Raw genomic sequence first — 14,516 nt, 5'->3', positions numbered from 1 at the left:
ATGCTAGAAGACCCATTGCATTGAAATTCCATGGTCCGAGAAACTGTTTTCAGGAATCCTTCAATAATCTTTTCCTTTTCATGCTGGAAAACAAATGACATATGTCTTTAAAAAGCCCAAACTTGGGGTGCCTGGGTGGCTCCGTCAGTTAAGCATCTGACTTCGGCTCAGGTCACGATCTCACTGTCTGTGAGTTCGAGCCCCACGTCGGGCTCTGTGCTGACTGCTCAGAGCCTGGAGCCTGTTTCAGATTCTGTGTCTCCCTCTCTCTCTGACCCTCCCCCGTTCATGCTCTGTCTCTCTCTGTCTCAAAAATAAATCAAAAAAACGTCAAAAAAAATTTTAAAAAGCCCAAACTTTTAGAGCTCCAATGCAGTAGAAATTTTTGTAGAATTTTTTTTCAGTTGTAAATATTCTATCTTATATGTATTGACTACTGCAATAAGAATAGATTTGAAATACGAAGAAAGTCCATTGGATTTTTTTTTAATGAAAGCTTCATTGGGAGATATAATTCATACACCATAAAATTCACTGTTTTAAAGTATACAATTTGGTGGTCTGACTGGATTTTAACAGTTTCTGATAAACTACAATATTGCACCCAGACTTTAAAATGCTGCAAGTATAAACAAAAACAAAAGGGAAAATAGAAGTCTGGATGATAAATATGTGCAGTAAGGAGATTCTTAGATATTGATAAATTATATATTCTTCAGAAAGTGGGCTGCTTGAGATAAAGGAGTTAAATATCTCAACGCAATAAAGAAAATGAAGATATTCATGACATAATAGTAGAGACAAAGAAAAATCCCAATTTTATAAATTGTTTTTAAAAATCTGAAACACGTTTTTAATAACAAGATTTATTTCTAAGCTCTAAAAATATACATTGTTTTATATTTTTCTTTCTTCTTCCTAAATTTTCTATATTAATCTAGTTTGTTTTAGTAATGAAGAAAAAACATTTAAAATGCGCACAGATATTTTCACTTTCATAAGAGAACAAAACAAAGCAAACAAAATAGTTGCTTGGCTTTCTTTTTTCCTTCTCCTCTTGAGAGCTAAATTTTTCCAAAAAGGAGTTACATCTCACAATAAGATTTTGTTTTGCTCTGAAAGGTACCGTGGCTACTGTTGCTTTTGTTAAGAAATCCAGGGGTGCCTGGGTGGCTCCGTTGGTCAAGCGTCCGACTTCAGCTCAGGTCACAGTCTCACAGTTCATGAGTTCCATCCCCGCATTGAGCTTTGTGCTGACATATCAAAGCCTGGAGCCTACTTTGGATTCTGTGTCCCCCCTCTCTCTCTGCCCCTCTCCCACTTGTGCTCTGTCTCTCTCAAAAATAAATAAATGTTAAAAAAAATGTTTTTAGAAAGAAATCCAAAGGACACAGACTTCACAATCCAAGGACACTTTCTGTTAGCACATTTATCTCCCAATTGTTCTTCCAGTGACTCAGCTCTTGGTTCTAATCATTTTATGATCATCCTCTGAACAAGCCAAATAAATTCCTTAATGTAAATGCTTGTTCAGGAAGCCCTCCCAACTACCCTCTCCAAACAATTTATTCAGGTTCTATCCTCACTTTAGCCTCAATGTCAAATCTCATCTCTTCCCTCCCTCTCTGAGTACACCCATATAACATCCTTTCTTTTCTGAACCTCCGTAGCATTTATTTCTGTAATTCTTATGTTGACACTAAATTGTGTATAACTTTGCATTTTTGTAGTCTCTGTGTTTAGTGTGTATGTTATTTCTTCCACTAGACAATTACAAGGTTTGAACTCATCTTTTTAATTACTAAAAGGTGTATGCCAATATAGAAATATCTAATAAGGACTTGTTGATTTAACTAGTGAATACACGAAAGCATGAATTGATAACTTTTAGAAGTATCATAATTGGTATTCAGGGAGACAAGAGAAAGTCATACTAGGAAAGGAAAGAACCAAGGGGCCAGAAGGCTTGTTTCAAGAGACTAGTCGAGCCTTGGACAATCAAATGGTTCCATTGGACAAACAACCAAACACAAACTAACAATAACACATATCTGACCGTGAGAAGTAGATGTAAGAAAAACATTGTCAGTGAGAGTCCAAGGTCTGAATTTCAAATCTATTTTTTCCTTGAAATGGGTAGGAGTTGGGGGGACCAGGAGAGGGGACAGGGACGGTTAGTACTATTAACCAGAGTTGAAGCAGAGCTTAGCTCCAGGCTGTCCTTCAAGCAAAAGTAAGATAATCAATTAGCAAACATCATTTAAACCATTAATAAAGGTGCTACAAGAAGGCTGTGACAGTGAAGGAGGTTTGATAGCAATGGTCAGGTCCCTAGTCACTGGGAGATATGGGGCCAGAGTGGAAGACTCTACCATGGAGAATGCAGATATGCTACAGAAATCCAATTATGGGGACTGTCGCAGCAAGTCGAAACTACCGAGCAAGAAAGCCAATGGTCTCCCAAACTAGAGATCAGATTTATTCTAAAGGTCAGGTTGAAGATCAACCTGCAGTTGGGGAATAAGTAGAGCTGGTTGCCAGAACAGGAATACACAAGTATGAAACCTATTCGAGGAACCTTCCATCTGCCAAATTTTAAATGGACAAATCTATCTTGTTTCTGAATTCTGCAGTGAATATTTCTCTCTCTTTTGCTCTCTCTTGTCTTGCTCCCTGATATCTGAATCTTGATTAGAATGATGCAGTGACAGAAACAGTTGGAATGGAGAGACGTATAATGAAAGATTTTACTATCTAGTCTTTCCCTAGATCCTCGTTTTTTTCCACATACCTGTTCTTCCTAAGATAGACTATTTGTTATCGCTGATTCTGTAAGCTATTCACATCCTTTTTGTATGTGTGAGCTGAGAGCATCTCATTTTATTTTATTATTACTTTTGAATTTCTATTTTTATTTTGGCTATGACTGACATAAAATGTTACATTAGTTTCATGTGTACAGCATAGTGGCTCAACAATTCTACATGTTACAGGACAGTCACCCCAAGTGTACCTACCCTCTGTAACCATGCAACACTATTACAATATCATTGACTATATTCCTTATGTTGTGGCTTTTATTCTCATGACTTATTCCACAATTGGAAGTCCATATCTCCCACTGCCCTTCACCCATTTTGCCCATCCTCCCACCCTCCCTTCCCTCTGGCAACCATCATTTTGTTCCCTGTTATTTATAGGTCTGACTCAGCTTTTTGTTGTTTATTCATTTTTTTTTTTAGATTCCACGTCTAAAATGTGAAATCATATGGCATTTGTCTTTCTCAGTCCAACTTATTTCACTTAACATAGTACCCTCTAGATCCATCCATATTGTCACAAAATTTGGCAAAATTTCACTCTTTTTTCTATGGCTGCATAATATTCTGGTGTGTGTGTGTGCGTGTGACATCTTATTTGTCCATTCATCTATTCATATCCTTTTAATGTATTCCTTTTTGTGAAAGTAACTAGAATTGGATAGATTGAACCACTATCACTAACTCCTGTGCGGTCTTTTAAAATTTTTTTTAATTTTATTTTTTGAGAGAGAGGAAGAAAGAGAGAGCACGAGCGGGGGCGGGGGGGGGGCGGGCAGAGAGAGAGGAAGACACAGGATCTGAAGCAGGCTCCAGGCTCTGAGCTGTCAGCACAGAGCCCAATGCGGGGCTCGAACCCATGAGCTGTGAGACCATGACCTGAGCCAAAGTTGGACACTTAACCAACTGAGCCACCCAGACGCCCCAACTCTTGTGCAGCCTTAATACACAATGTCAAATAATGCCCATTAATATCAGTGTTTGGACTTGTGTGCACGAAAGTATGTATGTCTAAAAAACATCATTAATTTTGTCAAATACAATTTATGATTATGTATACAAGGAAAGCAGCAAACACTGACTTTATGTACCAGTTATTCTTTTTTTAAAAATGTTTATTTATTTATGTTGAGAGAGAGAGAGAGACAGAGAGAGTGCAAGCAGGGAGAGGGGCAAAAGGAGAGAAAAAGAAAATCCCAAGCATGCTCCAGACCCTGACATGGGGCTTGAATACACAAACTATAAGATCATGACCTGACCCAAAACCAAGAGCCAGTCACTAAACCTAGTGAGCCACCCAGGCGCCCTTGTGTAGCAGTTATTCTTTAAACAACACTATATTTTTTCATCCTTTTTTTATGTCTGAAAAAAAGTACTTGCTACATAGTGAGACTTTGATAAATGTTTATTCAATGAGTATGTTTCTTCAGGAATACTTCAGTTTTCCACTGAATCCAATAATGATTTATATCTCTGAGAATGTGAGTAACACAGATGGCTTTTACTTTAAAAAGCACCACCCATCCACTGAAGTGTTAAGGATATTATAATCAAAGCAAATGTTAACAATTTTTAAAAATTCTTTTTAATAATGCATATTTTTGTATAGAGATACAGCCTTCCAGTTATGGAATGACTAAGTCATAAGAATGAAATGTAATGCATAGGGAACATAGTAACGGTTAACCATTTTTTCCAAAGGAAATTTATAAGTGCTGAAAATAATTTAAACACTAGTTATTAAAAAGATTAGATCGCCAATTAGAAAGGTTAACCCCAATGTGTGTGTGTGTGTGTGTGTGTGTGTGTGTGTGTGTACATCCACATAAGTTGTATATATATGCCAGAAGCGTGCACCCCAGTGTGTAAGATCCATGTCACTTGTGTATATATATGTATGCTCACCTGAAAAGTGCTAGAAAGTATCAGCGATATGGGTCTTACACCCTGGGGAGCACACTTCCTGCAAACACACTCCTGCCTTCAGTTCCTCAGTTTCAGAACGGGGAACCGCTATTGGCGCCACTCTGATGATATTAATTGCCATGCCCAGGGAAAAAGGCAATTTAGCAGATAACTGGGTCCCAAGCCATACAGGGCCTTAGAGATTAAAATGATCACCTTGAATTGCACTCAGAAGCTAAAAGGCAATCAGCACAGATGGCAGAGCACAGGTGTAACATGCTTCATGTAACCAATCTAGTTAAGCAAGCAGACCACAGCATTTTCAGGGTCTGAAGCTTCCGAGTGGTCTCTTAAGTGGTGTTCCACACAAAGCTTGGAGCTTGAATTGAATACAAATTTTTCACGTGTTTGAGGATTTCTCCTGGAAGAAATGATTTTTAAAGAGAAAACAAATGAAAAGCCCTATGAAATAGGCTCCAGAGAATTTGCTAAAATCAAAGGGTACCAATAAAATAAAATGTGCTATTAAAATGGTAAGAGAGAGTTTTAAAATGTTATGTCCAACACATCTGTAAGTTCTTATAACGTTCACACTCCCTTCCCAAACTGGAAAACCACTGGAGACATTAAGCGTGCTGGCTATGTCCACCTGGAGTTCATCCCCATGTTTTAATGTAGGAAATACTATTTACTATCACAATTGAAGTCAGAGCTAAACAAACTCATTTAATAATGGAAGCATGTGGAAAGGCTTCCACAGGGCATAGGGTCCTTCTAATATCCAGGGGTCAGTGTAAGAAGCACATTGGATAAACACAAGAGAATGGCTCGTGGTTTAAGTATCAGGTTCGACATTTTGAGACTCCTTTGGACATTTGGTTTAAATCCCCTTGTGGTTAACACAGTCTTTCAGTAGTAGATAAACTCAATTTGTGCAAGGAACTGTGCTTTTCCTCTTATGATCTGCTGTTATCTGCCTCTCTGTTCTGCTTTGGTGGTACAAGAAGGTCCCATACGTATCTGTATCTGCAGGTTAATAACAGCAGTAGGAAGAGAAGCCAGGGTCCTTACCCATCTACCTTCAATTTGAAACTCTTAAAAAAGAGAAAGTGTGCCACGGGGCAGTTCTATCTCTAGAAGATAGAAGTAAAACGTTTTATCTTAAATGCTCAAAACCATCAACACAAGTGATCTTAGTGAACTATGACAAATTTCACAAGTGTTGCTTAATTTTAAAGGCATATAGATGTTAAAGAGAAACTCCTGAACATTTCTATAAAATTGAAACCACAATTTAATATAGAATTAATGAAAGCAAGGGCAGGCAATAGCAAAGTATCTAGTATTAAAAGGAACTTCATACAGTCATTAGTTGATGAAAAGGCTCATCAAAAGTTGCAAAATACAGGAGAAAGATACAAAACAAACAGGCTAACAAAGTGCTAGAAGCGAGTATGTAAATCTTTGCCAAGAAAAGTGTTTAAAGGGGCACCCGGGTGGCTCAGTGAATTGAGCGTTCGACTTCGGCTCAGGTCATGATCTCATGGTTTGTGAGTTCAAGTCCAGCATCAGGCTCTGTGCTTACAGCTCAGAGCCTGGAGCCTGCTTCAGATTCTGTGTCTCCCTCTCTCTCTGCCCCTCCCCTGCTCACATTCTGTCTCTCTCTCAAAAATAAATAAACATGAAAAAATTTTAAAGAAAGTGTTTAAAGTAGTTATTAACACTCCTGAAAGAAGTTGTCATGAAACATTAGATATACAGTCACAAAGGTGAGCCAAATTATCATCACACTAGATAATTTCCAAGTTATTTAGAAATAACTAAGGAAGGGTAATTTTTTTGCATCACCTTTCTCAGCATTGTTCTTCATTGTTCTCAACTTTTACAACTTGATTAATTGAACCTAATTATTAGAATCTTGAAGTATAGTTTAAATCAAAACAATGTCATCTAATGCTTGTTCACTTTCTTTCATTGCACTATTAAATTGGTCTTTGATTTCTTCCCAGCTTTAGAGCCAAATGTACTCTTTCCTTAACTTATATTTATCTAGAAGATTTATGTATTTGTCCAGAAGACTTGAACTATTTTTTAATGCTTTCTCAACAAATGCTTGAAGTTAGAAAATAAATTCACATAGGCTTTGTCTCATTAATAAAAGCCAGTGGAAATAAATGAAAACATTACAGTCTCTCACTGTTTCAATAATCTTTAGTGAGGAAAAAATCTTATATACACTAAGAAACTACATTTTTAGTGGGATACATAGTTTTATAGTATTTGTAGCTACTCAGTCACTTGATGTCAATTTTTATTAATGTAATCCTATATGGGTTTAATACACTAAAGTTGATAAGAGTGTAAGTATTCTAACACACTGATTCTCAGTATATTAACTTCTTAAAACTTCCTAGTCACACTTTTGTTCTATTTTTCTTGAGAGTTTCAGGAAGATCAAGCCCATTCACCTCTTCCTTATCTTCCCATATCTAGGATAAATAGGTGCTATAAGAAAGCCTAGAGCAGTGCTGTCCAATAGTACTTGATGAAATGCCAAAAACATTCTATAATTTGTGCCATTCAAAATGGCAGCCATAAGTCACGTGTGGCTATCGAGCACTTGAAATACAGCTAGTGGGACTGAGGAACTGAGTTTTATCTAATTTCAGTTTGTTTCAATTTGTAAAGTCTCATCTGACTCACAGCTTGTTTATGTAAATAACTTTTTATTAAAACACATGTATTCTCCCTTGTTTACATACCGGCTGCATTTTTGCAGTGTATTTAGCTGTGCCAAACCACAGAGTTAAAAAAATTTCTACAGAAATTGTATGACCCATAAAATAAAATATATATATATATATATATATATATATATATATATATATTAGCTAGACCTTTACAGAAAAAGTTTTCAGATATTGCTCTAGAGGATTCCTCTTGGTTTTGGACTTGACAGAGGTTTCTTGATACCTGATTGAGTTTTACAAGCTTTCTGAAATGGTGGAGAGCCTCTAGCACAATCTTACCTGACTTCATAGTTTAATTACCATTGCCGAGATTTCTTGATGTCCCATAGATTCTGTAGAAATATGTTCCAGGCCTATTTTATTCTTATAACCTTGATTCACAACAACCCTGAGGTTTCCCGGAGGGAAAGGTAAAGACTTGGGTAATTAGAGAGCACTGACTTAGAAAATAATAGACATCTATTCATTTATGCATCTCTATTGAGCACATACGAGGTGATATATAACTATTTGCTGAATGAATAAATAAATGAATGAATGAATGAATGAATGAATAAATGATGTACATGGATGAATCAAAGAAATGAATCTCCGTACACTCAAAAATATTAGCAGGTCTACACTTATGGTTTATTCTACTGCTAAAATATTTTAGTAGTTATATTTACTACTGAGAGGAAAGAAATCATGACAAGGCTTATGTGTAACCACTGAGTTGTCAAAACTAGATTCAAATTATTTTCTTCTTTAAAATAATTTGTAATCAGGTGCCTGGGTGGCTCAGTCAGTTAAGAGTCTAAGTCTTGGTTTGAGCTCAGGTCATGATCTCACTATTTCATGGGTTTGAGCCCCCCATTGGATTCTGTGCTGACAGCATGGAGCCTGCTTGAGATTTTCTCCCTCCCACTGACCCTCCCCCACTCATGCTGTCTCTATCTCTCTCAAAATGGATAAATAAACTTTAAAATAATAATAATTTGTAATCAGAAAATTTAAAACTCTAGGGGTGCCTAGCTGGCTCAGTCAGCTGAAAATCTGACTCGATTTACGATCGGGTCATGATCTCATGGTCCTTGAGTTTGAGCCCCACATCAGGCTCTGCAATGATAGCACAGAGCCTGCTTGGGATTCTCTCTCTCTCTCTCTCTCTCTCTCTCTCTCTCTCAATAAATAAATAAACTTTAAAAAAAAGTATTAAAAAAAAGAGAATGTAAAACTCTTGAAAAAGTTTATAGAGCTAACATCTATAATCAATGTTCTACATGAAGTAATTATTTTCCTGGTTAAACACATTTGGGCAATAGGTGCCCAAAAGTTTTCTTTTTCTCTGTTGAATTTTGATTGGTTTATCCTCCCCTGATTCATACACAACCATTTCATACAATTTACCATCTTTGTTCCTTCCAGAAGTTAGTAAATAATATACTTGAAATATGATTTTAAATCATATACAGGATTTTCTTTTTTAAATGACACCTAATTAAAAAAAAAAGAGGCACTGACAACTTTGGTAATAATCAATTTTCTTCCTATATATGCATTTTCAAATCCCAACTGTAGGATTCATTGGTTAAAAATGCAAACCAAATGTTCTACTTGGCAAAAAGTTTCTGTCAGTCAAGCTTTTGGTCATCATCACCTGATAACCAGAAAATATATTTTAGATGGGCCTTTACTCTTGTTTCCCTGCACAATAACTGTTCTGTGCTTTTGAGACTTGACTTATTCTCTCAACGTATTGACAAGACTCCCCCTTTCTTCACCCGGGAAAATTTTAAGCATCCCTTAAAATTGAAGTAGGCATCGTTTTCTTTAAGAAATCTGAGACCAGACTGCACCTTCTAGGTCCATCCACGGCACCCAGCACATCTGTCAATCACTAAACTTCTTTACTGCATTGAAATCTCTTCCTGTGTCTCTCTCCAACTAGATTTCAAGCTTCTCAGAAGGTCCTCAAAAGCAAAGATTTAATTCTAGTGGGTACATATTCAATATTAAACAGCGTCTGTTCAACAGAGAGGCAAAAATTTGTTAAAAATCACTGATGATGTAAATCGGTTTTCAGTAGGCAGATCTCCAAACTTGTCTTCGTGATAACTGGAACTCATGTGAATGATAATAGACAGGCAGGTGTGATATATTTCTGAAACTGAAATTTTTAGTTAATTTTTGAAAAGAGGCCCTAAAGTCATGATCTAATGTTTTAAACCACATGTTTTCTGCCTCCTTGTACTTCTTAAGATGTATTACTTAGAAAACTTTGGAAACTGAGTTTGCTAACTTGATAAATTAGACTGCAAACTTACTTGACATAGTTTGGGTATATTTAAATTTTATTCCCAATTTTCGAACTTTATGCAACATTTGTCTAATGACTATTTCTTCTTCTATTTTTGCCTTTCTCTTTATTTTTGCCACTCTCTTTTTGCACTTATCTTCTCTAAAACATTTTTTCATCCTTTTCAATTAATTCTGTCCTTAGACATGTTTTCTGATAGCTCTGTAAATTTCCTAAAAATATAACGTTCTATGTAGTTTCTCAAGTTCAGTCCCAATCACATTTATAATTGTTTCCAAGGCATCTCCACTGGGCTCTCCCGCCAATATCTAAAAAGCAGCGTCTACCTCCCCCCAGCCATACTCTAAAGTGCCTCTGTTCCTAAATTCCATTTTTATGTTAATTGTACAACTTAAGTTTGAGATTTTAAATATTCACTGGCGTGTGTTTTCTCTCTCTCTCTCTCTCTCTCTCTCTGTCTCTCTCTCTCTCTCACTCATAGAACACACACATGACTAAACTTACTGAGCATTTAATATGCATTAGGCAACGTGTTAATAGGTTTTCATGTATGGTTTTAAGTATTACAACAGTCCCATATAATAAGTAATCATACTGTCTTCATCTTACACATAAGATAATTAAGGTTCGCCAAGGTCACACCGCAGAGAAACTACCCAGTATTTTGTACTTCCAACATTTATAGGTCATATCCCTGACTATTCAGAGGTGGTGAGAGAGGACCCCACTTCTCTTACACTCATCAACTCACGACAGAATGGTGAGGGGGTGAATGGTAACACAGGAAGGAGCAATGCAATTATAAGCTATAGGGTGTTAACTTTCTAGTGGGGGGCAAGGCGGGACCTAGAAAAAGCTAAGCATTCAGGAGGATGGCTGGTTACTTTTCTTTGGTGCAAGCCTTGGAGAGAAGCTGAGAAAGCCAGAATGCTAGGGCAGCTTGTGTCTTGACTGCTTCCTTTAGGTGGTGAGGCCTTTTGGCTCATCCTCTGGTAGAGAAAACCAGAGACATCCCTCAGCCCTCTCAGGCCACCAGGGCTCCATTATCAGGGCCCAGGTGCGTTCTGGTAGGTCTTCCTTTACGTCATGGAAATACTGATAAGCTGCCTTGTCTTCATCAATGCGGGGGGCCATAGAATGACCACCATTCCAATCATCCCCTCAAGTGACTGTTTTTTATTCAGCTGACTGGCATTCCATCCTTCTTTTTAAATTTTTTTTTATTTCATTGTATTTTGTTTTTAATTTTGTGTGTGTGTGTTTTTATTTTTGAAAGACAGAGAGTCAGATCGTGAGCGGGGGAGGGGCAGAGAGAGAAGGGGACACAGAATCCTAAGTGGGCTCCAGCCTCAGCACAGAGCCCAATGTGGAGCTCCAACCCACGAACCGTGATATCACGACCTGAGCAGAAGTTGGACGCTTAACCGACTGAATTCTGCAGGTGCCCTTCCATCCTTCCTTTTATGGTGGAAGGCAGTTGCTGCATTTTACTTTCTTTTTCCTTACACAGACTTAGACACATTGTAAGGCGAAAGGCACACAAGCGTCATGTCCGGCTGACAATTTTTTTGCTGGGATATAAGCAAAAGAAAGAAAGACCTATGACAGAGGCTCTTGAGAGATAGCTCTACCAGGCATGCACATCGCTTTGATTTAACTCCATACTTCCAGTTGCTAATCATCAAATATGCTCAAGTGAGAATCTATCTCCAGACATCATCTCATAATTTCCATGTGTAAAATACCTTTCCTACCCACATATATCTAGACAAATTCTATTATTTAAGATTCATTTCAAAAATCATGTCTTTTTATGAACCTTACTCTACTTTTTTTTGACAGCATTTGTGTAGCTGTTGCATAACTCAGTTTTTTCTGTCTTTATTTACAGCTTTTTTTGTATTCATGTCTAGTCTTCCCTAATGAGTCACATGTCCCCTGAGGAAATTTCATATTGTGCAAAAGTTCTAAGGAAAAACCCCCAATTAAATTCCATGAAATCACAGCGTTGAAGTAATACACAACTGTTACCTTTCTGAAGTAGAATACTACAGTGCCATAGTTTGCATTTGATTAAAGTAGCACTTTGGATGTTCTGTGGAAGGAATTTTCCCATTCTGGAAATATTTTTTTTTTCTTTTTACTATTTCATCCTTGCTTTCTTTCCCATACACTGTTCTTACCTGTTTCCCATTGCCCATCCCCTTTTTCTCAAACCCAGGACCTATGGTATAGAATTTAAAGATTAGAGATAAATTGCAATATGGTTTTTGGAGGCACACACTATAGAACCAGAAAGATAAACTTATTAGCCATTCCATCATCCAAACAAGAAAATGAAATGCTTTTGCTTCAATCTAAACATTCAGTCCAGTCACCACGAATAGAAAGGTAAAATAGTGAAAGACAAAAGTCATCCCCTACTTTCAGAGTTCTTATGGATTCCCTTTGGAAATATGTATTGAGTGCCTCAAACGTATCTTAGATGAATTTAAAGCTAGAGCAGTCTTGCACAGGTCTGATGGCAAGGATAACAGATTCTACTGAATGTGTTGTCAACCAGCTTTTCTATATAATATAGGAGGACACATCACAATTGTCAAGTAACTTTGAAATTTGCCTCTTATGGCCTGTCATCTATAAGGAATAGCCTTGGGAATTTATTTTGAAAAATAATTCTAATAAAAAATAATTGAAATTTTCTAACAGAAGAATTCCAGGCTGGTTGGGAACTCTAGGCACATTGACAGTATAAATAAACCACAGTGGTAACATAAGAAAAATGGAAATTCATATTCAACTACGATACAGACATTTGTAATTTGAATTTTAAATTTGTATTTTCTTTATGCATATTAGATACAAGAGTTGGATTCAGACAGTCATGGGTTTAAATTCTGACTCAGCCAATTCTTTGTCATACAATGTTAGACAATTTGTTTGAATTCCTAAGCTTCAATTTCCTTCTCTGGAAAATAAAGATAATAGCCAATATTAGAAAGGAATATGATAACGTACATAAAATGCTTAGTGCAGTATTTGCTACTAACCATTCCCTCATAAATAGAGATATTAATCACCTTTTCCCTCTTGTCCAATTTTTTTTAATACTGCAAATCATTTAGTTGCAAAGTCTCTTGGAATATTTGTGGTCTATATTACTTTTGTGAAGTAATTTGTAATCCTTTAAAATAGAATTTACCATATAATTTCAAAGGGTTATTATTCCACTGCTTTGCAAAATATTAAACCCAATTCAGATATGGTCAGCTTTCTGATTGCCTAGTGAATACAGTTATTGCTAGGATAGTATGATAGCAATTTTATCGGAAGGTAAATAAAATAATATTAGCTTAAATAACGTATCTTGTTAGAAAAGACAAGAGCTTAGTCTTTCTAGTTAGAAAGTTAAAACATAGAATATATGCAAAAAAGCAAAACAATTAAACTTAAAATCGATCTGGCTAAAGGGATACATGGACAGGCACACTGAGACAAATTTAAGTAAAGTTTTCTGTTAGGAATAAGTTTCATGTGAAATTTTGATAATTAATTGGAAAGAACAGGGGAGAAAATGAAAATGAGTAAAAAGACCACGTGGGATATATTGTCAAGATTTTTTCCAGAGAAGAATGTCAACATTTGTTGACAGCCTGAGCTAAGAGCAAACTTATCCCTCCTGGTAAGTACTTTTATTTTTGGAATTTGTGTTAAACAATGTGGATCAAATCAGAATTTAAGAATTTCAAAGAGAAGATGTTCCTGATATTCATGTTTTTCCAGCTTTTCATGATGGTACACTTCTACAAAGGTGTGATGAAAACAAACCAAAGGGGTAAATGCATGAATCAGATATTCATAAATTTTAGCAAGTAGCCTAGTATGACAAAAATACCATACAGGACTTCATGCTTTTATCAAAAAAATTGTAGATTAGTTCAAGAGAGAGGAGGAAGGAAAGAAAGGAGGGAGAGGAGGAGGAAAAGAGAGAGAATAGCTGATAAATGACTAGATGGAGAGTGTTTGCTATCATCCATAAATTAAATACCTAAACTTTATACAAGCATTTTAGTTGTATTTCTGAAAGAAATAAGTTTACATAAGACTTATGTGAAAAACTTTTGATTGCTTTTCTAATAGAAGAGCATATCTTGGGCCATTATTTACATAAAAATGTATTGCTAAGTTGAATAAAAAATGTCAGGGATTTTTATATAAAATGTTAACAAAGAGAGTGTATTTCAAGCAGAAACAACTTTTGTTAAATTCTGTGTTGGTCCAAGAAATAAGCAAACAAAAATTATTGGGACTAAAGACATTAAAGGAAACATTTTCCTTTCCTTTTACATTATGAGAAAAAAAGCAAAAATAATTTGTGTGAAAGTGAACAGATAATTCATTCAGTGAAAATATGGGAATAAAGGCAACATGTATGTAAACTAACCAGATGTTTATGATTAGTTCCTAGTTAACATCACCCAGCTGGCTAAGGATGATTTTTATGGAGGAGGAGCATTGTAGAATGCCACATGTTTATATAAATCATGAGTACAGCAGTCATGATCCTGGGGCAAAAGAGCTACACATCCCATTTTGGGTAACCTCTTCAAATCACACCATATAACATAAGAACAGCCATTACTCCCCGACACAGTATCTGTTTCTAGTTTCCTCCAACATTTTGATGGGTGTCATTAGGTGTCAGCCTGCACTCTGTTTTCTTATATTGTAACACATTGTATG

The sequence above is a fragment of the Panthera tigris genome, chromosome B1 (assembly GCF_018350195.1).
Source record: "Panthera tigris isolate Pti1 chromosome B1, P.tigris_Pti1_mat1.1, whole genome shotgun sequence".
NCBI lineage: Eukaryota > Metazoa > Chordata > Mammalia > Carnivora > Felidae > Panthera > Panthera tigris.
This window is presented reverse-complemented; position numbering follows the sequence as displayed.